The following is a 26495-nucleotide window of genomic DNA, read 5'->3' as shown; positions in this document are numbered from 1 at the left end:
TTGAACATCTGTTTTTAAAACTTTGAGTTCCAAATTATCTCCCCTCTTCCCTTTCCACCCACCCTCCCTAAGAAGTCAAGCAATTCAACATAGGCCACATGTGTATCATTATGTATAACCCTTCCACAATATTCATGTTGTGAATGACTAACTATATTTTGCTCCTTCCCAACCCATCCCCCTTTATTGAATTTTCTCCCTTGACCCTGTCTCCTTTCAAAAGTGTTTGTTTTTGATTATCTCCACCCCCATCTGCCCTCCCCTCCATCATCCCCCCCTTTTTTATCTTCTTCCCTCTTCTTTCCTGTGAGGTAAGATACCCAATTGAGTATGTATGGTATTCCCTCCTCAGGCCAAATTTGATGAGAGCAAGATTGACTCATTCCCAACCACACCTGCCCTCTCCCCTCCTCCCACAGAACTGCTTTTTCTTGCCACTTTTATGCAAGATAATCCACCCCATTCTTTGTCTCCCTATCTCCCTCTCTCAATATATTCCTCTCTCATCCCTTAATTTGATTTTATTTCTTTTACATATCTTCCCTTCATCTTCAACTCACCCTGTGCCCTCTCTCTCTCTCTCTCTCTCTCTCTCTCTCTATTATATATATACACATACATGCACATTCATATATATATATATATAAACATATATATGCATATTCCTTTCAGCTATTGTGATATTGAGGTCTCATGAATCATGCCCATCATCTTTCTATGTAGGAATGTAAACAAAACAGTTCAACTTTAGTAAGTCCCTTATGATTTCTCTTTCTTGTTTACCTTTTCATGCTTCTCTTGATTCTTGTGTTTGAAAGTCAAATTTTCTATTCAGCTCTGGTCTTTTCACTGAGAAAGCTTAAAAGTCTTATATTTTATTGAAAATCCATATTTTGCCTTGGAACATGATACTCAGTTTTGCTGGGTAGGTGATTCTAGGTTTTAATCCTAGCTCCATTGACCTCCAGAATATCGTATTACAAGCCCTTCGATCTCTTAATGTAGAAGCTGCCAGATCTTGGATTATTCTGATTATGTTTCCACAATACTCAAATTGTTTCTTTCTGGCTGCTTGCAGTATTTTCTCCTTGATCTGGGAGCTCTGGAATTTGGTGACAATATTCCTAGGAGATTTCTTTTTGGGATCTATTTGAGGAGGCAATTGGTGGATTCTTTCAATTTCTATTTTGCCCTGCGGCTCTAGAATATCAGGGCAGTTCTCCTTGATAATTTCTCGAAAGATGATATCTAGGCTCTTTTTTTGATTGAGGCTTTCAGGTCATCCAATAATTTTTAAATTATCTCTCCTGGATCTATTTTCCAGGTCAGTGGTTTTTCCAATGAGATATTTCACATTGTCTTCCATTTTTTCATTCCTTTGGTTCTGTTTTACAATATCTTGATTTCTCATCAAGTCACTAGCTTCCACTTGCTTCAATCTAATTTTCAAGGCAGTATTTTCTTCAGTGGTCCATTGTACCTCCTTTTCCATTTGGCTAATTCTGCCTTTCAAGACATTCTTTTCCTCATTGGCTTTTTGGAGCTCTTTTGCCATTTGAGTTTGTCTATTTTTTAAGGTGTTGTTTTCTTCAGTGTATTTTTCAGTATTTTTGGGGGTCTCCTTTAGCACGTCATTGACTTGTTTTTCATGGTTTTCTCACATCCTTCTCATTTCTCTTCCCAATTTTTCTTCTACTTCTCTAACTTGCTTTTCCAAATCCTTTTTGAGCTCTTCCATGGCCTGTGACCAGTTCATGCTTTTCTTGGAGGCTTTTGGTGTAGGCTCTTGCACTTTGTTGGCTTCTTTAGGCTGTATGTTTTGGTCTTCTTTGTCACCAAAGAAAGAATCCAAAGTCTGAGACAGAATCTTGCTGTGTTTTTGCTGCCTGGCCATATTCCCAACCAACTAACTTGACCCTTGAGTTTTTCAGTGGGGTATGACTGCTTCTACACTAAAGACTTCTATGTTCCACGTTTGGGGGGGATGTGCCAGCTCTGCCATACCAGCTCTTCTTCTTCCCCAAGAACCCCCAACCCGTACGGGGCTTAGATCTTCAGCAGGCTGTGCACTCCTGCTCTGATCCCTCACTTAATTCCTCCCACCACGTGGGCCTGGGGCCCAAAGCAACAGCATCTGTAGCTGCCCCACCTCCACTGCCCCGGGGGCGGTGGACAAACCACAAACTCCTTCCACTCCCGCAGCTTTTCCCACTAACCTTTGCCATTGTCTTTGGTGTTTGTGGGTTGAGAAGTCTGGTAACTTCCACAGCTCACTGATTCAGGGCACTAGGGCCCACTCCGCCTGGCTCCTGATCTGGTTGGTCCAGGCACAGCCCCCGCTGAGCTCTGCTCCTCTCCGCTCCCAGCTCCCAGCTCCGTGTGGGATAGACCTCAGCCTGAGACCATCTGGGCTGTCCTGGGCTGGAGCCCTGCTTCCCTCTGCTGTTTTGTGGGTTCTGCAGTTCTATAATTGGTTCAGAGCCATTTTTTGTAGGTTTTTGGATGGATGTGGCAGGGAGCTCATGCTAGTCCCTGCTTTCCAGCCACCATCTTCAGAATTTTTTTTTTGAGGAACATTGGCCCTTTATTGTTTGATAGAGTATCCAGTTGTCCTTTCCTCAATGTGTTTAATGGTTTCCTGAAAGAAATGCTGGACATTTCATTTCATTATTTAGCCTGTACTCAAGCTCAAAAGCACAAACAAGGCTTGAGAGGAGGAAAAAACAGAGTTGTATTTAGTCAAATAGCTAATTAGTTTAAAAATAGTCAACTGAATTCAGCCACTGCCCAGCCAGATGAGAAAGCAGTCAACTAAATTAAAGTATTAACCTCTCCATCTCCCTTCACCCCGCGCCCCCCAATAAAAAAAAAGACTTCTATTTTCTGTCATTGAGTTAATGGCAAGTGATTACTATGTGAGCTAGGGTAAGGAATCATGCTAATAAGAGAGTGAATAAAAATGCTCCCCTCCTTTTTCTTCTGGAAGATTTTTTTAGATAGTGTGCTTCATTGCTATTGTGGTGGTCTCCTGCTCTGTTCCTTGAGGACAACAAATATTCTTGAAAAAGGATGGGTATTATGGATTGTGAGAGTATTCCTTTTTTCTCTGAAAATGTACTCAGTGCTGACCCTATCACATTAAAGTCTGATGGGGAAGAAAAACAAAGGTTTAATAAGCTGTGCATTTCACTACTTTACCATAATTATAGTACTACCTAATAAATAACTATACTTCACACGTTTTTGCTTTCTTCTATAGGTCCCACATTACTTAAAGGAGAGATTAGGAAAGGAAAGAATGTTTCTACCAGATGATTGTTTATAAAAACAGAGAGATTTGAAGCTTTTAGCCATACAATTAGTGCCCTCACCACCCTCTCACTCCTACCTCCACACATCTCTGGTTGCCTTGTTATGATTTCTTTTTTAAACTACTTCTTGATGTTAGGAGAACCAAGGAAATTAGATAACCTAGGGCAGTGGCCTTCAGACAATGATCTCAAGATCTTTTTATGCTCTTAAAAATTATCGAAGACACCTCTCTCCCCAACTTTTTTATATGGGCTATATCTATAGATATTTACAGCATTATAAATTAAAATAGTATTCTTATGAAAATACTTTTGATTTTATGGAATCCTTAAGGGTCAACAGATCATACTTTGAGCAACAATAAATTAGAAGACTAAATTCTTCTCTAAACTTTTATAACTCTGACTTCTATGTAGGCATTCAAACACATAGGGCAAATAATATTTGGTTTGCTTGTTTGTTTTCGAATTATTCCAACTTGAATTTGAGGGCAGTGAGATGACTCAGTGGATTGAGTGACAGGCCTGGAGTCAGAGAGACTTATTGTCCTAAGTCAAAATCTGGCCTCAGACATTTACTAGCTGTATGACACTGAGCAAGGTACTTAACCTTCTTTGCCTCAGTTTCCTCATCTATAAGATAACCTGAAGAAGGAAATAGCAAAACACTCTAGTACCTTTGCAAAGAAAACCTCAAATGAAGTCATGAAGAGTCAAACCCAAAATCAACAACAATAACAACAAATTTGAATTCTACCATTAAGCCAATGGAATTATATTAAATGCTCTTAACTGTTATATGGAAATTTCTTTTTTTTCCTCTTTTTATTATTATTTATTTAATTTATTTAATATTTTTAGTTTTCAGCATTTTCACAAGAGTTTGAATTACAGACTTTCTCCCCATTTTTACCCTCCCCCGCCACTCCAAGATGGCATATATTCTGGTTGCCCCATTCCCCAGTCAGCACTCCCTGCTGTCACTCCACTCCCCTCCCATCCCCTTTTCCCTTACTTTCTTGTAGGGCAAGATAAATTTCTATGCTCCACTGCCTGTATATCTTATTTCTTAGTTGCATGCAAAAACTTTTTTTTTTGAACATCTGTTTTAAAGACTTTGAGTTCCAAATTCTCTCTCCTCTTCCCTTCCCACCCATCCTCCCTAAGAAGGCAAGCAATTCAACATAAGCCACATGTGAATCATTATGTAAAACCCTTCCACAATACTCATGTTGTAAAAGACTAACTATATTTTGCTCCTTCCTATCCTATCCTCCTTTATTCAATTTTCTCCCTTGACCCTGTCCCTTTTCAAAAGTGTTTGTTTTTGATTACCTCCTCCCCCTATCTGCCCTCCCTTCTATCATCCCACCTTTTTGATCTCCTTCCTCCTTCTTTCCTGTGGGGTAAAATACCCAATTGAGTGTGTATGTTATTCCCTCCTCAGGTCAAATCCAGTCACAGCAAGATTCACTCATTCCCCATCACCTACCCACTCTTCCCTTCCTACAGAACTGCTTTTTCTTGCCGCTTTTATGTGAGATAATTTAGCCCATTCTATCCCTCCCTTTCTCCCTCTCTCAATATATTTCTCACTTATCCTTTAATTTGATTTTATTTTTTTAGATATCATCCCTTCATATTCAACTCCCCCTGTGCCATCTATCTATCTATCTATCTATCTATCTATCTATCTATCTATCTATCTATCTATATGTATGTATGTATATGTATATTCCCTTCAGCTACCTTAATACTGAGGTCTCATGAATTATACACATCATCTTTCCATGTATGAATGTAAACAAAACAGTTCAACTTTAGTAAGTCCCTTATGATTTCTCTTTCTTGTTTACCTTTTCATGCTTCTCTTGATTCTCGTGTTTCAAAGACAAATTTTCTTTTCTATTCAGCTCATGTCTTTTCACTGAGAAAGCTTGAAAGTCTTCCATTTTATTGAAAATCCATATTTTGCCTTGAAGGATGATATTCAGTTTTGCTGGGTAGGTGATTCTTAGTTTTAATCCTAGCTCCTTTGACCTCTGGAATATCATATTCCAAGCCCTTCGATCCCTTAGTGTAGAAGGTGCTAGATCTTGTGTTATCCTGATTGCGTTTCCACAATACTCAATTTTTTTCTTTCTGGCTGCTTGCCTTTTCTCCTTGATCTGGGAGCTCTGGAATTTGGCAACAATATTCCTAGGAGTTTTCATTTTAGGATATTTTTCAGGAGGCAATCGGTGGATTTTTTTCAATTTCTATTTTACCCTGTGGCTCTAGAATATCAGGGCAGTTCTCTTTGATAATTTCTTGAAAGATGATATCTAGGCTCTTTTTTTTTGATCATGGCTTTCAGGTAGTCCAATCATTTTAAAATTATCTCTCCTGGATCTATTTTCCAGGTCAGTGGTTTTTCCAATGAGGTATTTCACATTGTCTTCCATTTTTTCATTCCTTTGGTTCTGTTTTGTAATATCTTGATTTCTCATAAAGTCACTAGCTTCCACTTGCTCCAATCTCATTTTTAAGGTAGTATTTTCTTCAGTGATCTTTTGGACCTCCTTTTCTATTTGGCTAATTCTGTCTTTCAAAGCATTCTTCTCCTTAATGACTTTTTGGAGCTCTTTTGCCATTTGAGTTACTCTATTTTTTAAGGTGTTATTTTCTTCAGTATTTTTTGGGGTCTCCTTTAGCCAGTCATTGACTTGTTTTTCATGGCTCTCTCACATCACTCTCATTTCTCTTCCCAATTTTTCCTCTACTTCTCTAACTTGCTTTTCAAAATCTTTTTTGAGCTCTTCCATGGCCTGAGACCAGTTCATGTTTTTCTCGGAGGCTTCTGATGCAGGCTCTTTCACTTTGTTGACTTCTTCTGGCTGTATGTTTTGGTGTTCTTTGTCACCAAAGAAAGATTCCAAAGTCTGAGTCTGAATCTGAGTCTGTTTGTGCTGCCTGGCCATGTTCCCAGCCAACTTACTTGACCCTTGAGTTTTTCGTCATGGCGGAATGACTGCTTGTAGAGTATAGTGTACTTTGTCCCAAACTTGAGGGGTTGTGCTGTTGTTTTCAGAGTTATTTCTACACAGCAAGCCCTGCCACAGCAGTGCTACTCCTCCCACAAGAACCGCCAACCCAGACTGGACTCAGATCTAAGATGGCTCTGCACTCCTGTTCTGATCCACCACTTAATTCCTCCCAACAGTTGGGTCTGTGGCCGGAAGCAACTGCAGTTGTAGTTCTGTCCTCAGAGCTGCACCACCTCTGCTGCCCCCGGGGTGGTGGCTGAACTGTGAACTCCTTTCCCTCTGTCCCAGAAGCTTTTCCCACTAACCTTCTATGTTGTCTTTGGTGTTTGTGGGTTGAGAAGTCTGGTAACTGCCACAGTTCACTGAAGCAGGACGCTAGGGCCTTTTCTACCTGGCTCCCAGTCTGGTTGGTCCAGGCACAGCTCACGCTGTGCTCTGCTCCTCTCTGCTCCCATTTCCATGCAATAGACTTTACCCCATGACCATCCAGGCTGTCCTGAGCTAGAGCCCTGCTTCCCTCTGCTATTTCATGGGTTCTGCAGTTCTAAAATTTGTTCAGAGCCATTTTTATAGATATTTGGAGGGACCTGGGTGGGTGGGGGGGCTCACACAAGTCCCTGCTTTCTATCCATCTATAAGGAAATTTCTTAAGAGAAAATATTAGCAGAGAAGATTCTAGGAAGATGGAAGACTAGGTCAGAAAATTCCAAGTTCTCAAGATTTTCCCCCACAAAAGAGATGAAATTGCACCTCTGAGCATATATTTAGCAATAAAAATAAATAAGAATAGAGGCAGAACAGGAGTTGCCCCTGGGACAATTGGAGAAGATTTGGAGGGAAGTCCCAGAATGAGGCTTAGTCCGTGTGAAGAGTAAAAACATCCAGGCTAGGTCCTTGGACCACTTAAACAAACAGTGGCAAACTCTGGGGTTAGCTGGGTTGGGAGTCTGCCTTGCCCCTAGCTGAAAGAGTTTTTACTCCTGGGACAGTGAGGGGTATTGGACATATGAACCAGGGAAGATTGAGGGAGCCTCTGCTGACAAGGAATTCCAGACTCACTTGAGCTGTGGAGAGGCAGCTGGGGCAAGAAGGAACCAGCACAGGACCAGTAAGGAAAAAGTGGCAAGGCAGGAGGCAAAAAGTCTTCGCTCTAGTACATAGCCAGGGGGAGAAATGATGGAAGATCTGAGGACAGAGACACCATCCCCCAAACCCCAGGACTACAGGTGATTATAAAAACTGAGCTACAATAAATGAAAAGTAAATGCATAGGCAAAGAAGAAAAAATTGAACTGCAGAGAGTTACTATGGGAACAGAAAAATTGGGGTTCATATTCAGAGGGGTATATTGAAGTAAAGAAACCCTCTTCTACCCCAAAGAGTAATATCAAATTGTCAGCTTCTCAAAAAGAATTTATAGAAGAACTTTGAAAAGACTTTAAAAATCAAATGAGAGAAATTGGGGGAAAAAATACAGAACAATCCAAGAAAGCAAGAAGATCATGAAAAGAAAGTCAACCAATCAGAAAAGGAGATCCAGAATCTTAAGGAAGAAAATGACTCCTTGAAAATTAGTATTGGGCAAGGGGAAGCCAGCAAAGTTATGAGATCGAGAAATAATAAAACAAAATGTAAAGAATGAAAAAAAATAGAAGAGGATGTAAAACAGCTCATAAGAAAAACAATTGATCTGGAGAATAGATCAAGAAGAGAGAACATAAGAATAATTGGATTACCTTAAAGCTAGGAACAAAAAAAGAATATTGATACAATAATACAAGAAATAATTAAAGAAAATGGTCCTGAAGCCTTAGAACAAGAGGGGAAAGTAGAACTAGAAAAACAAAATCCACCAATCACCACCTGAAAGAGATCCTATTTATAGTCAATTCTGAAACCTCCAGCTTTTGTTGCTTATGAGCAACAGAAAAATTAATATGGTGCTGCCGCAATTAGAATCACACAAGAAATAGCAGCAATGGCATTAAAAGACCACAGGTCTTGGAACACTAAAGAGCAAAAGAACTGGGGTTCCAGCCAAAAATGTAATACCCAACAAAGCTGGGCATAATGCTGAATGGAAAAAAAAATGGATATTTAATGAATTGTCAGACTTTCAGGACTTTGTTTCAAAACAATGAACTTTATAGAAGATTTGACATATGAGAGCCAAGAGAAACATAAGGTACATACTAAAGTCTAATTAAAAGGGACTCAATAAAGACAGATTGTTCCCTTTTTATGTATGTCAAATGTAAAATATATGTCTAAGATTTTTATTAGGGATTAGGTAGTTTGTAAGAAAGATTGGGGGTAGACCTGAGTATGATATGACTTTAAAAAGTAAAACCACTTAGGAACAGCTAAAAAGAGTCATTATCTTATACAAATGAGGTGCAAGACAAAGAATCAGCACAACCAAATTAGATGGAGGAGAAGGACTGGTAGTTCTGGAAACCTATTTTCACCTGGAATGGGTTCAAGAAAGAACAACGCAAATACATCTAGAAGAGTATAAAAGTCATCTAAATTCTTAAAGAAATAAAATGCTAATGGATAGGGATGGAGGAGGGGAGAAGGGGATCTTTAGAGGGGATGGTGAGAGAATAGATCAAAAGGGGATGTAGAAGGGTGTTTAGATTCAAGGAAATGGGAAAATAAGGGAGGGATCCTTGGAGCGGGGCTAGGTTAAGTAATAGGAGGGGAAGATAGAGGTTAGAAGTAAAGCAAAAGAGTTAGAAAGGATAAAAAATAAGAGATATGCACAAACATAAAAACAAAGATCAGAAGTAGAATTTGTTAGGGAAAGCATGTATCTATATATGCATATGTGTGTGTGTGTGTGTGTGTGTGTGTGTGTAAGTGTAAGTGTATCTATATTTCTATGTCTATATATAAATATACCTGCATTTAACTGTAGGGGGGAGGAAGGGGGAAAAAGAATAAAGTAAAAAGTGTACAACAGAGAACAAAGGAAAAATTACAAGAAAGCAAAGAAAAGATGGACAGCTTTCAATGCAATTCATAGTACTTATTATATGGGCTTTCTTGAAATGAAAATTTATTGTTATATATTTTGAATCCTCTCACACTTTGCTGTGCAGATATTATGCTTTTTTTCCTTTTCTTATATTTAAGTTTCAATGTTTAAGTTTATAATATGTTTCTTTTTCTTTTCTTGTTCTGTATTAAAATTTCAGTAATTTATAAAAGGGAAAAAAGAGAGAAAATATTAGCCCTTGGACTTGCTATATAATTCATGTATAGAACATATCCATGTCCTTCTTAGGATTAGGAGACTGATTTTACTAATGTAACCTGAGTCCCAAAGCCCATTGTCATAGAACTCTTACTGTTGGAGATCAATTCCCTGCATCTACATGAGAAGTGAAGCAGAGTTGGTGAGAGTGGGAGAGAGGACATCTTCAAGCTCTTCATTTGTGCCATCCTCTTTGAGTTAGAGAGTCTCCTCAGGTCTCTTCACTTTGACTTCCAAGTACACTTCCAGCTTCCAAATGTAAGAGACAAGATGGCTGATGCCAATCCTACTTCAGGTTGCTGAAGGGAAAAAAATATGGGGAGAAGCAAACTTGAGAAGATATGACAATACCCCTGTCTCCAGCTGGCTATACTAGAAAGTTCAGAGAGCACTTCCTTGACGGAGATCTAAGACTCTCTCTTGGTTGAGCTGAGGTACCTTACTACCAATAAAAGAACTCCTTCATTTTATATCATCCAGATGGTATTATACCTTCTCTGATTTCTATTTTTGCTACTGAGTTGGAAAAGGGTTTATTTGCTACTTCCTATTTGTGTTCATTGTAGAACTACTATTGGATAGAAAAGGAATCAAATCTTGGATATAAAGTATAACACCTATCCCAAAGTCCACATATATTTGTCCATATGGACAGTCAGTACAATTTGTCCTTATTGTTGGAGATTAAAATCCCACCCTCTGTGAGAGGCAAGGCAAAGTTGGTTAGAGGGGAAAAGCTTCAGCCTTTCACAGTCATTTTTGGGAATTTCTAGAGCCAGTTCCATTTGGCACAGATCAAGCTTCTAGTCTTCTTTGTGCAGAAAGTTACTTTTGTGTTCCTGGTTTCCCATTTTAAGAGAGAAGATACAAGAGGCTAACCTCACTTCAGATTGCTGAAGAAAAGGACTGGGGAATAGGCACATGCTCCTATTTACAGCTTGCTACTCTAGAGACTTCAGGGAGTTTCTCCTTTGGAAGAGTTGCAGGATTCTCTATTTTGGTTGAACTTAGTGACCAATGTGTACCTTATCTGATTTCTGTTTTGCTATAATATGCATAAATGGGTTTCTTTGCTATTCTCTGTGTGTTCACTGTGGAGCTAGGATTAGGTGGGAAAGGGGTCAAGGCTTGAATACAGAGCTTGAGGTCCCTCTTCCCAAAATGACAAAGCAACCAGAAGTTAAATGGAACCTAATAATATTCCCTAGACCAAAAAAAGTTGAGGAACCGACAGACATACTTCTAGGCCAGCACCCCTTCTCTCTGAGGAGAATACCCAACTTTCCATTTCCCCTCTTGGGCAGGATTGAAAATCTTCGCTTGGGGAGAGAAGAGATTAGAGAGGTCCATTCTATCTCCCTTTAAGCCACACAGGTCTCACCACAAGTGGAGACTCACTACTTTGTGGGGTCCACAAATTTCTTTCCCTATAAAAGCTTGGGTTGTTCTCCCCAAATTATGAATCAGGAATCCGAATTTTGCTTGAATCAAAACCCAAATCCCCAAGACTAGCAATAGTTAAAAGGACAGATATGGATAAATCTAGTCCAGCTGACCCTCTCTCTGAGCAGAGCAGACTGACCAAGTTTCTGTCTCTTGCTTCCCCTCCTAGAAGGAATTACAGTCTCCCTTGAATAAGGGTAAGGGGAACAGAAGCTAAAGATATCTCTTTTGCTTCCTTTTGAGATAACAACATTCCCATGATACATGTGGGAGACAACTCTTATTATACTATTCTTTTTTTTTCCTTTTCCTTTTTATTTATTTTTTAAAATAAAGATTTTTTACTTTTAGTTTACAACACTCAGCTCTGCATGTTTTTTAATTCCAGATTTTCTTCCCCTCCCTCAGCTGCCCCCTGTCCCCCAAGACGGCATGGAATCTGATATATCTTCTACATATACCTTCGCATTAAACTTATTTACACAATAGTCAAGTTGTAAAGAATTATGACCAATGGAAGGAATTATGAGAAAGAAGAAACAAAACAAAAAAAAAAAAGAGAAAAAAAAGAGAACAAAAAGTTTGCCTCAATCTGCATTCAGACTCCATAGTTCTTTCTCTGGATGCAGATAGCTCCTTCCATCATGAGTCCTTTGGAGTTGTCTTTGAATCTTGTATTGCTGAGAAAGACGAAGTCTATCAAAGCTAGTCATCATAAAATCAAGTTATCTGTGGTTGTGTACAATATTCCCCTGGTTCTGCTTCTGTAGATCTTTCCAGGTTATTATGAAGTCCGTATTTTCCCCATGTCTTATAGCACAATAGTATTCCATTACATTCATATACCACAACTTGTTTGGCCTTTCCCCAATTGATGGCATCCCCTTGATTTCCAGTTCTTTGCTACCACACAAAGAGCTGCTATAAATATTTTTGTACACATAGGTCCCTTTCCTACTTGTGTGATCTCTTTGGGATACAGTCCTAGAAGTGGTATTACTGGGTCAAAGGGTACGAACACTTTTATAACCCTTTGGGCATAGTTCCAAATTGCTCTCCCAAATGGCTGGATCACTTCACAACTCCACCAATAATGTAACAGTGTTCCACTTATCTCACATCCTCTCCAGCATTTATCATTTTCCTGTTATGTCATGTTAGTCAATCTGACAGGAGAGATGTGGTACCTAAGAGTTGTTTTGATTTGCATTTCTCTAATGAATAGTGATTTAGAGCATTTTTTCATATGACTATAGATATCTTTAATTTCTTCCTCTGAAAACTGCCTGTTCATATCCTTTGACCATTTCTCAATTGGGGAATGGCTTGTATTCCTATAAATTTGGCTCAGTTCCCTGTATATTTTAGAGATGAGGTCTTTATCAAGACACTAGTTGTAAAGATTTTCTCCCAATTTTCTGCTTCCCTCCTAATCTTTGTTGCATTGGCTTTTTTAATACAAAAACTTTTCAATTTAACATAATCAAAATTATCCATTTTGCATTTTGTAATGTTCTCTATCTCTTGTTGTGTCATGAATTCTTTCCTTTCCCATAAATCTGATAGGTAAACTACTCCTTGCTCTCCCAAATTACTTATAGTATCAGCCTTTATAGCTAGATAGTAGACCCATTTTGACTTTATTTTGGTATATGGTGTGAGATACTGGTCTATGCCCAGTTTCTGCCCTACCATTTTCCAATTTTCCCAGCAGTTTCTGTGAAATAGTGAATTCTTAGCTCAGAGGCTGAGTTCTTCTGTTTATCAAAGTAAAGATTGCTATAGTCATTGATTACTACATCTTGTGTACCTAACCTATTCCACTGATCCACCACTCTGTTTCTTAGCCAGTACCAAGTAGTTTTGATGACTGCTGCTTTATAGTATAGTTTAATATCTGGTGTGGCTAGGCCACCTTCTCTAGCATTTCTTTTCATTAATTCCCTAGATATTCTGGACCCCTTGTTCTTCCAGATGAATTTTGTTATTATTTTATCCAGCTCTGTAAAATAATTTTTGGTAGTTTGATTGGTATGGCACTGAATAAGTAAATTAATTTAGGGAAAATTGTCATTTTTATTATATTAGCTTGGCCTAACCACAAGCAACTGATGTTTTTCCATTTATTTAGATCTGACTTTATTTGTTTGAAAAGTGTTTCATAATTATATTCATATAGGTCCTGGGTTTGTCTTGGTAGGTAGACTCCCAAATATTTTATAGTATCTGCAGTTACTTTAAATTGAATTTCTCTTTCTACCTTTTGCTGTCGGGCTTTGTTAGTAATGTATAGGAATGCTGAGGATTTATGTGAGTTTATTTTACATCATGTGACTTTGCTAAAGTTGTTTATTATTTCAAGTATTATTATACTATTTTAAATCATTTAATAAGCCAATGACATATTCTTAACTTGTGATTTCTTGAATTCTGAGTCTATATTAAAGGAGTACAATCCCAGAATATAATATTGTAATTTTCTTAAAACATTATTTACTTTTTAATGATCTATCTTATGCCGTGGTTTCAAGGAACCCACTTTTGATTAAATAAATGAACCTTGCCTATACTGATTGACTCTGAAAATAATGTCAAGTTTCTAACCTGTAATTATCAGAGCAATATAAACCTTTGCAGATAAAATATAAATAAGAGGATAAAGTTGTTTTCTTCTTTCTTCTTCATTTCCTCCTCTTCCTCATTTTTCTCCTCCTTCTTCCCCTTCCACCTTGCAAAATCTATTTTTCTTAATTGAAGGCATTTATTTATAAATCACATCCATTTCCAAATATATCTATCTAACTATTCGTCTATAACCTCTACCAAAATATCTTTTCCTTTTGGCAAAATTTTAAAAAGAATAGAAATTTTTTTAAAAGATCAGCAATAATGACAATAATGTAGCATTTTAAGGTTCTGAAATGATTTGCTTATTAATCATTCATATTTAAGCATAACCTCATTTGATCATCACAAAACAAGATAGTAGGTAATATTATCCTCATGTTTCAGATGTAGAAACTGAAGCTGAAAGAATTGAAGTAACTTGCTTAAAGTCACAGAGTTAAGTAAGCATCTGAAGCAGGGTTTGAACTCAAGTCTTTCTAACTGGAAGTCCAATGCTCTATCTATTCTGTCAACTAGCTGCTCTAGCACGTTAACTTCTTCTGACAGTAAATATTACAATCCACATCCATAATCCCTCACCTCTGTGATAAAGGAAACAAGTCAGTCAACAAGCATTTAATTAATCACTTACTGTGTTTCAAACACAGTGTTAAGCTTGGAATATAAATACAAGTGGAAACAAACACAGCCAGTCCCTGCTGTCAAAGATTGTACACTTTAATAAAGGAAAGCCAACATATTAAAGGAAAAGCAGGGGAAATCAAAAGGTATCTTAATGGGGAGATGTTATTGTGCTCTCCAGAATATAGCCTGGAGAGGAATAAAATAAGTATGACTTGGGCGAAGTCCTTAAATGAAGGTTTTCAGAGGAGCCAGCCAATCACAGGGAGGGGCCTCAGAGGTAGAGGAATTGTTCCAATGTAGGAATTCCAGGGTTGGCTTGAGGCTATTTTTTAGAATAAAGAATTGTGTCACAATAGAGGAAGTCTGAAGCAGCCTCAAGATTAATTTTCTCAATTCATGTTGGGGTCAAACATAACCTTCTTACAATTATTGTAACACACAGATTCTTCTAATAATGAGAGAGAGGAGTAGGAAGCATCATGCCAACTGGTAGCTGATGACTGAAAAAAAATATATATGTGTGTGCATGTGTGCACACACACATATACATATACATACATATATATATGTGTGTGTGTAGATAGATAGATAGGTAGATAGATAGATAGATAGATAGACAGATATATGATAGAGTGAAAACCGTGTTCTTAGAAAATGGAAAATGTGATTTAGAAAATGTGATAGAAAGTTTTAAAATTTAGCACAGCGATCTCTTTTTGCTTCTTTTGTTGTTATTCAGTTGTTTCAGTCATTTGTGACTTTTTGTGACTCCGATTGGGCTTTCCTTGGCAAACATATTCGAATGATCTTCCATTTCCTTCTCCAGCTCATTTTATAGGTGAGAAACTAGGGCAAACAGGGTTAAGTGACTTGCCCAGGATCACCCAGCTAATAAAGTCTGAAACTAGATTCGAACTCAGGAAGATGTCTTCCTGACTCCAGGCCCAGCACTCCCTCCACTGCAACACCCAGCTGCCCCTTTTACATCTTTTACTTAATTATTTTCCACCACAATTTTCCAAATCCATACATGATTCAGAATTTAAACAATGGCACAATTAACAGTATATGTCAGAATATGTTTCATAGAAACCAGATTTGGATCAGATGGAACATGGTGAGGATTTAGAGTGTTCTAGTTTGTCCTCTGCAGTTTACTATGTTTGTGGTGTCAAATAAGTCAATTAACTTCATCGGACTACAATTTCTTTCTCTATAAAATAGGGCAACATACTCTTAATCTCTAAGGTCTCTTCTAGTTCCAAGTCCTATTAGTTTTAAAAGAAAACAGTTTTGATTAAATGTAATAGTCAAAAACAGTGATCTTATGAAAGGACTAAAACAAAACACACAAAAAGAAAACCTTTCCCAATTTTACCAATGCAAATAGATTCTGATCATAGATATAAACCCCAGACTCCCAGTTTTATGTTTTATTTCTCCTTGTGTCTTACAGACTTTGATTTAAAATTGAGCAAAATGAGCAGAAGTGCTAGCTCAATGATTTGTTCACTCCTGGGCATACAAGGAAATTGCTATAGAAAAATTTGTTAGTTTGTCATGGACATATACTCTGAAACCTCTCAGAAATGTTTGTTTTATTATTTATCCAATAGAGAATTTACAGTCATCTTCCCTTAGGGTCAGTGTCAATAAATCATGTTCCTATTACACATAGAGAAATTCCCATTTAATAGGAGGCACAGCTAAGTAAAAGTGTACACAAATCATGGTGATTAAGGCATCAACGTGTAACTGGCCTTCAGAATATTCCATTTTCCATATATACATATGTGTGTATGTGTGTGTGTGTATACAAACTTTCAAAGCACTTTCCATACACTTAATAGTATTTAATCTCACAAAATCCTATGAGGTAGGCACATCATTATCTATATTTTGCAGGTAATAAAACTGAGGCTCAGGGATGTTAAGAGACTTATCTAGGGATCATACAACTAATAAGTGGCTGAGGCAGAATTTGAATCTAAATATTCTTGAACCCAAGTCCAGAGTTCTAATCACTACTCACATTGTATTTTCCCCCCTTAAAATGTATTCCTGGAAATTAATTTCTACTTAACAACACAATTTATCTCCTGGTGTTCAATGGCATTATATTGGAATATTTATTTCCCAATTTCTCCATACCTTCACAAAATTAGTATTTTTCTCCCCATTCACCTTTAACTACCCATGCTATCAGAACTCCAGGACCAATAAGATACTGTATAACATATCTTCCAGAGGCAGAGATAATACACTCTAAGAGAGTTCCAAATACAGAGATCATCATCCAAGGTAAAAAGGAGTTTTAAGGAGTATGGATTCTCACAACAAAGAAGAACATCAACTCTGAACTCAAGAAAGATATAGAAACTTGGAACCCCATTTGAGAGGCATGACCAGAAGAGAGCTGAGTCTGAGGGGAGCTACACTAAGACTCTACGTAGAGAAAAAGGACTTTCCTCACCACGTTTTGTGAGTCTCTCTTTGTTGTATATCAATCCTACATATGTGACTTCCTATCACTATAGTCTGTGTTTCAGCCAACTCAATCATCTGATTGACCTATATATATTTTGAGAAGAGTTAGCTCAAGATTTATGAGGTGAATGGTTTAAAACTACTCTTTTAACTTGCTATCTTAGTAAATACTTTTGGGAAGAGTTGATGATTTCAATTTGCTAATTGCTAATGGAAAGCACACTGATCAGGGCTCAGAAATCTATAGTGGTAGGAATGTAGCCTCATATGATTACCTTTAGAATCTAATGTACTACTTATTCTTCTGGACCCCAACACTACAGTGAAAAGAGTTGGATACTAGCTCAGATAAGGTATTATGTAATACTGACTATTTCCTGAAAATAATGTACATTCCCAATTAGAGCAGGGACTGAGAAAGGATTAAACAAAATTAAAAAAAAAACTAATCAATTTATTTATATTTAATTTATAAAATTAAATTATTTTGATGGATATTTTAAATGTATTTTTCTTTATAATTTATAAATAAATGGGAAGGTGTAATATGTTTTGAATAATGCAGCATCACTTCAATCTGATGTAGTGCCCATATACTATTTTGTGATCCAATTTCCAATTTTTCTATTTTCATAAGAATATAAGGGACCATCTGTAGTGTATTAGAAGAATCCCAATATTCTGAAGAAGTAGTTGCCCAGCATTTCAATAAAGACTTGTTATAAATGGGAACTCACCACTTCCTGGAACAACTCATTCCAATTGTGGATAGTTCAATGTATTCATATTTGTTTAAAGTTTTATGGATAAGTTTTATATTTTACACTACAGTCACTTTCTGATATAATACTATACTTCTAGAATCCTTCACTATAACAAAGATCACGTTAAACAAAACTGCTGGCAAAGTGAATCCATTTGATAAAATATGGTACTTTCTGAACACACAGACCTCCACTACCCAACTCTCTACTGAAAGGAAAGAAGTATCTCTCATCACTTGTCCTTTGAAAAACAGACTAATTATTGCACTTAATTTGAGATTAGATATTATCATTTATGTTGTTGCAGCTACATGTATATTTAAAACAGAAATAATAATGTCAAGTGTGATGTGATTATAATGATCAAGATTGGTCCTGGAGAAGATGTATCAAATTGTCTTATAAAATCCTTGTGGTTTAGATGGAGAAAAGCAGGTTGAAAAAACAGTGAAGCAGATTTAAAACTGCTGTAAAACTTTGCCAAAGAATGGTTATTTTTTAAATGTCAACCTGGAAGATTATCCTTGATGGTATATTCTAGGAAATTGTTTTTTTATGTTGATTTTATTTAGCATTTTTATGAAAGCAAATGTTAAAATATTATGATCACTTGCTTTTAGAAAAGATGAAAAGGTGATGAAGCTGGGAAAGATTGATAAAATATTGGAAAAACTGATTTGGGATACAGAAAGATCTCAATATCCTACAAAGCTGAGCTAGGTAAGCAGCATAGCACAGTGGGTAGAGTACTTGATTTGAAATCAGAAGACCAGAATTCAGATATTGACTCTGCCAAATCACTAAACATGTGACCTGTCGCAACCCACTAAACTTTCTTGGCTTCAGTTTCCTTATTAATAAAATGAAGATGTTGGACTAGCTGTCTCTGAAATCCCTTCCAGCTCTGAATCTATGGTTCTGTGATCCAAAATCTAAGACTAAATTTACTAAAGACTAGTGAAGAATAGGGAAATGCCACTAAGCAAAATTTCATATAATAAATACTTGGTAGCAAGCAGCCAAGTATCATGGAGCTACAGTCAGGATAACACAGGATTTAGCAGCTTCTGCATTAAAGGATCAAGGGACTTTGGATATGATATTCCATAGGGCAAAGAAGCTAGGATCAAAACCAAGAATCACCTAAACAGCAAAACTGAGTATAATCCTTCAGGGGGGGGGGAATGGATATTCAATGAGGTAGAGGACTTTCAAGTATTCTTGATGAAAAGACCAGAGCTAAACAGAAAATTTGACTTCCAAATACAACACTCAAGAGAAGCATGAAAAGGTAAACAGGAAAGGGAAATCATAAGAGACTTAAAAAGGTTAAACTGTTTACCTTCCTACATGAGAAGATAGTACTGGTAACTCATAAGAACTTTCTCATTATTATGGCAGTTAGAAGGAATATATCTATATATATGTGTGTGTGTGTGTGTATATATATATATATATATATATATATATATATATATATATGTATATAGATATTATATATATGTATATAGATATGTATAAGTGTGTGTATATATATATATATATACACACAGACAGAGGGCATGACTGTGAATTGAAAATGAAGGGATGATATTTTTCAAAATTAAATTAAGGGATGACAGGAATATACTGAGAGAAAGGCAAAGGGAGAGGTAAAATGGGGTAAACTATCTCACATAAAAGAGGCAAGAGAAAGTGTTTACAGTAGAGGGGAAGAAGGGGAAGATGAGGGGGAGTAAGTGAACCTGGCTCAAAGAGGGAATAACACACACATTTCAATTGGGTATAGATATCTATCTTACACTGTAGGAAAGTAGGAGGAGAAGGAGATAAGAGAAGAGTGGTTGATAGAAGGGAGGGCAGATTGGGAGAGGAGATAGTCAAAAGAAAAACACTTTTGAGGAAGGACAGAATGAAAAGAGAGAAGAGAATAAACAGGGTGGGGGAATAGAATGGAGAGAAAGACAGTTAGCAATAGCAACAGTGAAAAAAATTTTGAAGCAAATTTCTCTAATAAAAATCTCATTTCTCAAAAAACGTAGAGACCTAAGACAAATTTATAAAAGTGAAAGACATTCCCCAATTGATAGACAGATATAGATATATACATGTATAATTTCAAATTGGTTTATAATATTATGATATTATATATATATATATATATATATATATATATATATATATGTCTGCTTATTCTGCATGTGTGTGTGCATGTATAATTTCAAATCTTTGTCTCTATATATACACGTCTATGTATGTATGTATGTAGGTATGCAGGTATATGTAAATTTTAAACTTGGTTTAAGGACTATCCAGCCTGAATAAGAAAAAGACCTAGTGGAGGTATTCTATCTGCTTTCACATATTTGAAGAGATGTCATATCAAAGAGCAATCAGAATCTACTTGTTGCTAGACTGCAGAACCAACACAGTGGGTGAAAGATTTAGAGAGGTAGGTTTTGGCTCGATGTAAGACTAATGTTATTAACAATTAGAGTTCTTCAAGAAGCAAAGAGGCTGCTTTGGGAGAGGGAATTCTGAATCAACCAAGGTCTTTGTGGAGGTTGCTGGATAACCAATTGATTGGAATTTTATAGAACAAATTCTTCCTCTCCACAATATGCTTGATAAGCTCTGAAGCCTCTTCCACTTCTGATATTCTATGAGTCTATGGAATGAAGTAAAACTAAATTAGAAAAAAAAATTGAGCATAAAGAAACTTATTTGTTACCAATGCATGATTTAGCTAGTGGAAACCATGGCTTGTTTCACTGTTAACAAGTGAATTTAAATTTTTTTCACTTTTAAGATTTCAAGATCTTCCTAATTCTTACATTAAATGCAAATTCCAAAATTTCAAATATCTCTCCATCAAAGCATTAATTTTCTTTGGTAAAAATCAATGCTGACCCTTTGATACCTTAGATCCATCTTTGAAAGTTAATATTTTTTAATGCACATATTTACATTTTTAGCAAGTTAGATTTGATTAGAATTGTTGTCCTTTGTGGGGAAAGTTGGGTTAAAATACATTTTTCAATACTTTAGTCCATGTTTTCCCTTTTAATGTGAAAGCATATTAAGAGACTAGGAAACCTTATTAGTCCTTAAGTAGCAGTTCAACAATATCATTTTCTGAATGCTTGCTTAGTTACTAAGGCACACATTTGTATGGCTCATAAGAATGCATATAAACATGACCAATGCATTTTTAGTCTATAAGTTTTAAGGACTTGGAGAACCTCATTCATTTATTTGAAACACTAGAATTATTCCAGCCTAACCCTGAAAAAATGAATTCTTGTAAATTTCTTAGAGCTAGTTTATACTTCATGCAAATAAGGTTAATGAGGTTCACTAGTTTAATAATATCTTTTTTGAATCTCAAAAGTAATTACCACTCAGTAAGGCCTGAGTATATGGAGTATGTGCTGAAAGCTAAATAGGCCTACACCAATGAATATGCAACAGTTCTTTCAGTATTCTGTTATTAGGGATGAATACGTATGATATTTGCATGCAATTTTCTTGCCAAAAATGAAGCTTTATATTATTTAGGGGGAGGTGCAATAGAAAACTAAAATAAACCTGCTGCATATAGTATAAATTTACTGTCTATAATGAGTTATTCCTTTTTTTGGCACCATGTGCCAACTTTGACTGCTGATGTTTCCATTTTTAACAGCTGATTTATTATAACAATTGCTGCTATCACAGGATTTTTCCAAGTACAGGGTAGAAAGGGGAGAGTTCCCTTGCAGGAGATGTAAGTGGGAATTCCAAGCAGTAACTTAACATAAAAATGCAACTTCTGAACAAGTGTTCTCCTGGTAATGTTTATGTTTGTGAACCTGGAAACATCACATTCTCCTAAGGATCTAAATTTCCGAAAATCTGAAGGTCAATAAAGAAACCCATGTTCCCAGAACAAAGAGGTTGTAGAATATTTCCAGTGATGAGCTATCCAGGGGTGGGGAACCATTCTATGAAATTTGGATTCAATCAAAGGGCTGCACTTTAGGACCTAGAAGGCCACATATGGTCTTGAAGCTGCAGGTACCCTACCCCTGACCTATGCAAAGAAATTATATAATTCTGGAAACATATGATCCCCAAAAGAAATAAGTTGGTATTATATTGAGAGGACAGGAAATATTTAACTCATACTTATGGATCTGAAAAGTCCTAGAGGAAATAATTCAGCATGTTGGCTATCTCTGGATGGCCAATAAGAAAAAAAATGCCAGCCTCAGACACTTGACACATGTACTAGCTGTGTGACCTCAGGCAAGTCACTTAACCCCCAACTGCCCTGCCAAAAAACAAACAAAAAAAAAGGAAAAAAAATGGACCAGAATGATACAGAATGAGAAAGTAAGCTTTAGTCATGAGGGGAATGCTATTGGGAAGATGGCTACTGCATTCTCCACAGACACAGCATTTGTGATTTTTATGGTGGTTTTCAGGATTAGCAGCAACTTTTCAGTGATTCAAGATATCAAGAAGTAACTATTCCAGAATATGAGACTAAACCAAGAGAGGATATATAGCAGAGTAGGAAATAGACCTTGCAACTTATTTTTGCTATGTCCCCTTTGACACTGGATGAGCTCTCTCACTGAGGAGGATGCCCAGGATTTGAATCTTTATACTCTGGATAATATCTCCTTTGACATAAATGCTAAAATCAGATGGTTCATTGTTGTAAGAGCTAGAAAATTTATTTTCTGTAAATTCATTCCAGATATCTGTCTGGAAGAAATAAGAAAAATGAAGCAATAGTTAGCTTGGGTCTTCTGACTAAAGATCAGGTTAAGATAAAGCCCTTGGAGAACTAACTATTGATCTCAGGGGAAAAAAAGTCTCAAGACCTCAACAGATTTGACCTTATTCTATATGGTAGTCATCTTGATGAAAGAAGCCCATTATGCACATTTTAAATTTGTGATTGGGACCCTTTGTAGAGATGTATAACCTCCAGATCATAAAGATATGTTGAATTTTCTGTCTTTGCCAGATACCTGGATGAAGGACTTTATTCGCATATGCATGTTTATAATATATGTGTGTATGCATACATAAGACATATGTAGGAAGACAGAAAATTTCAGCTGGTAGAGGAGGCTGTACAGAAATATCAGTCTTGCATTCGTGTGGGCTTTTCTAAAAGCACATGCATAATTTTCCACATTTCAATTGCCTGTCATAATATCAAAGTTATTTTAATGATATCTATATTTTCAATGAATTAAGGGAGCTAGATCCTTACAGGATTGAAAACAGACACATTCTTCAATTTGCTTTAGGTTAAGAACATGATAATGATCTATCTGGCTCATCAACTATGTGAACTTAATAAATATCAAGTTTAGAAATTTTGTGTGATAGATTATTATTACACCTCATATGCTTGTCATGAGAAATAATTTCATCCTTATATTTATTAAATTATTTATCTGTATATTTCCACAGGTCTCTAAAATTGAATCCCTTATATCTTGGTACCCGGATTCTCATTGGTTGTGAGGACATGGAAATGAAGCAACCATCCAAAGTCCTATAGGATTCTAGACATGCAACTTAGGTAAATATGAGAGATAACAGAGCCTGATATGATCTTGGACCAACCAATGAAATACTAACATAATATTTTAACATCTTTATTACTACTGATTAGTCCACCAGCTCCAATATGGTGATTCCCATATGATGGTTTCTCTAGGAGAATGCCACCAGAAACTTACTCAGTTGGTGGAAGCCAAAAAAATGTTATTGGAGAGTTCATGCCATGGGAGATGGGGAGAAAATGGCTCTACTGACATTTGCGAGGTTTCTGAACAGTTGACTAAAAAGGAACAAGAAGCGACATGCTATATCAGATATATCCAGAGTATCTATTCATATGGAAAAATGGTTGAGCACTTGGGGGTGAGCACTGTTTCCTACTAAATGACTCAGTATTATTTACATGCATCTCTGGTATGAAGACTAGACCTATGCATAGAAGTTCTAGTCACTCTTTGATACAAGAAAAGAAGGCAAAGCTGTGCTCTAATATTTCTTATATCTGCATAAATGAAAAGATATGTTCTCTACAAAGATATGTTTCTTTTTTTAACCTATTCCGCAAAAATAGAAGCTGGAACTTCAATAACAGATATTTCTCTTTCTGAGGTTTAAGAAAGCTAATTGGGGAGGGAAGGAGTACTACTGGAAGAGGTTGCATTGGATCATTAAAATATTTAAACATAAGGAAAGAATCAAGGAAGGGCAAAAGAAAAGGATAATGCAGCGGCCTCCTTAACCAGAAATATCCATGAGCCCCTACCACCTTCTTATCATGGAACATCCCTCTACCATGTCAACCCCCTTCTCTCATGAGCAAGTTACTCCCTGTGCCTCTATTTTCAGGACTGGCCCAGGCTGGCCAACATTTATTCCCTCCTCCTTCTTCTTCTGAATTTCCCAACTTCAACACCATGTCCCAACACAGTTACTTCCCACCTGAAACTTTCAACTCTCTTTTGTGTCATCCACATTAGAGTCTAAGCAATTTTAGGGCAGGGGTTACTTTTCTTTTATTTGCATCCTTAGTGCTTAGCACAGCTCTTGGCACATTGTAAGTTCTTGTTGCCCTTCAGAATTTCTATGTCTATATTTTCCTGGTTTCTTTAAAGAATTATTAGTATTCTATTTGTTTTCAAATTGGTTTCTTCTCTCTTTTGTTGATGAAAATGTTTAAGGATAGAAAATTTTCTTTAAGGACTTCCTTGGAAGCATCCCAAAAGTCTCTGTAGATTTTTATCATAATTTTCTTTAATAAAATTTTATTTTGTTTCCATGATTTGTTCTTTACCTGGCAAATCTTGTGAATTGGTTTATTTAGCTACTATTTAAGTTTCCATCATTTCTTCAAAGGCATTTTGCTTTTTGTAATTCTTATTATATTGTAACCATTAAAGGATGTGATCTGCTTATGAAGTTTTTATGCCCATGCTCAATTTCTGTAAAAATCCACACAAAGCTGAAAAACAGGCATTTACCTTGCTTTCCCCTTATTCAGTAATTGCCAAAGATGTTACTTATAACTCATATAAAATCTTATTCACTCACTAACTTCTTTCTTATTTATCTTCTTAGATATGGCTAGGTCTGAAAGATACCTATTGTCTTCAACTACTATAATTTTGTGTAAAACCAATCATGGCAGCACACTTGAGAATCGTTGCTGTGAATAGTGTTAAAGTTCAGTCTCATAGTATAATGAACTCTCTGTTTATTCAGAACTAAACCTTATTCAGGAAATTAAAGCATAACATTAACAACAGCGTAACACAACAACTTACTACTAAGGTATCCACATAGTCTTAAACAAAACATATCATTCAGTGTATCTTAGAGCAATCCTCAGAATATTCACACAGCATATATCATTGCATCTCCAAAATACTTGTTAACACAAGTAGAATGTCCCAGGCTAGGGTCTTCCATAGCACAATATATTATCCTCAAGGGTTAGCAGAAAATACAAACACCATCCATCTGTAGGTCACAGTAAGTTACAATCTCTGCAATAAATACAGTCTCCAAGTAAAGTCCTCTTTCATCTTGACTGGAGGTTGACTTAAAAGTTCCATGGCTCTTATTTCTGTGGGCCTACCACTCCCAGCTCTTGCCTGGGTTCACACACAGGCAGCTCTCTGCTCCTGCTCCTTGTCTCAGCTTGTGAGGACTGCTCCACTCCAAGCTCTTCTTACTACTGCCTGATAGCAGGCTCCAGGGGCTCCTACCTGCAGCTTCTATCTCTAGGAGAACAGGGCTACAATATTTATACACATTACCAGCACCATCATCTCAATTCACCATAAAGACCAACAGACAGGGCTTCTGTCTGAGAAATTAACATAGGCCAACAGACAGAGTGCCAGCATCACAAACATTCTTTCTGTTAGGCCTCCCCACAAGCAAGTTCTCCCAGCCCACTCACTCCTGCTTCACTCTGTCTCAGCTCTGCTTCTCTCTTCACTCCACTCTCCCTCCAAGCAATCCAATATATATTGTTTCTAATCAAAGACTCTGGGTTCAATCAAAGGTAAGACTCAATTCAAAGGCACTTGCTTGGCTGGGTGATGAGAAGCTTGGAGGTCAGCACCTAATTGGATCGATAGTTGATAAATTAAATTAACCTTACATTAAGAGCTTAATGTGTTACAGAAACTCAAGTGCAAAAGGAAACACAGCAAAAATCCCGCTTTGCTTGCCCTTACATTTTTCTATAAATTTCTCCATATAATTTGATTTACCTTTCCTGAACGTATTCCTATGCTATGAAATCAGGTACGTGCATCTTAAGTCTTGACATTTTTTTTTTTCATTACAAACAAAATGTCCTTAAAAATATTTTTTTTCTTGCTTATCTCTTTAACCGTGTCTATTTCACTGTGGCTTCATCTTAGATCATGATTGCTACTTAATCCTCATTTTTAAAAATTCTGAAGAATAATTAATTATGCTCTACCACCACAATTTTACTCTATGTGAATCTTTATATTTCAGCTGTTCTTAATAAACAATGTGTTGTTATGTTCTTTCTAATCCAGTCTGTTACCTTTCTCAATTTTTATAGTTGAAGCTATTCCATTCAATTTTAACTATGATTATATATGTGTAAGTATATATATATATATATATATATATATATATATTCACATATATATTACTGTCTATTAAAAACTTATGTTTTTACTCTGCTCTTCTGTCCCCACCCCATTTGTTTTTTTTTTTTTTATTTTACAAAGAATGGTTTTGGAGAAAAGAGGGAGTCTGATTACAAGCAGGAATCTATATTTTAACCATTTTTCCCTACTTCTCTGTTCTGACTATCCTGGATAGGCACAGTCTATACCTCTAATAAAATTTATTTAGTATCATTTCAGAGATAGTTTCACAGATA

Source organism: Trichosurus vulpecula, chromosome 1 (genome assembly GCF_011100635.1).
Source record: "Trichosurus vulpecula isolate mTriVul1 chromosome 1, mTriVul1.pri, whole genome shotgun sequence".
Lineage (NCBI taxonomy): Eukaryota > Metazoa > Chordata > Mammalia > Diprotodontia > Phalangeridae > Trichosurus > Trichosurus vulpecula.
Note: the sequence above shows the minus strand (reverse complement) of the source record.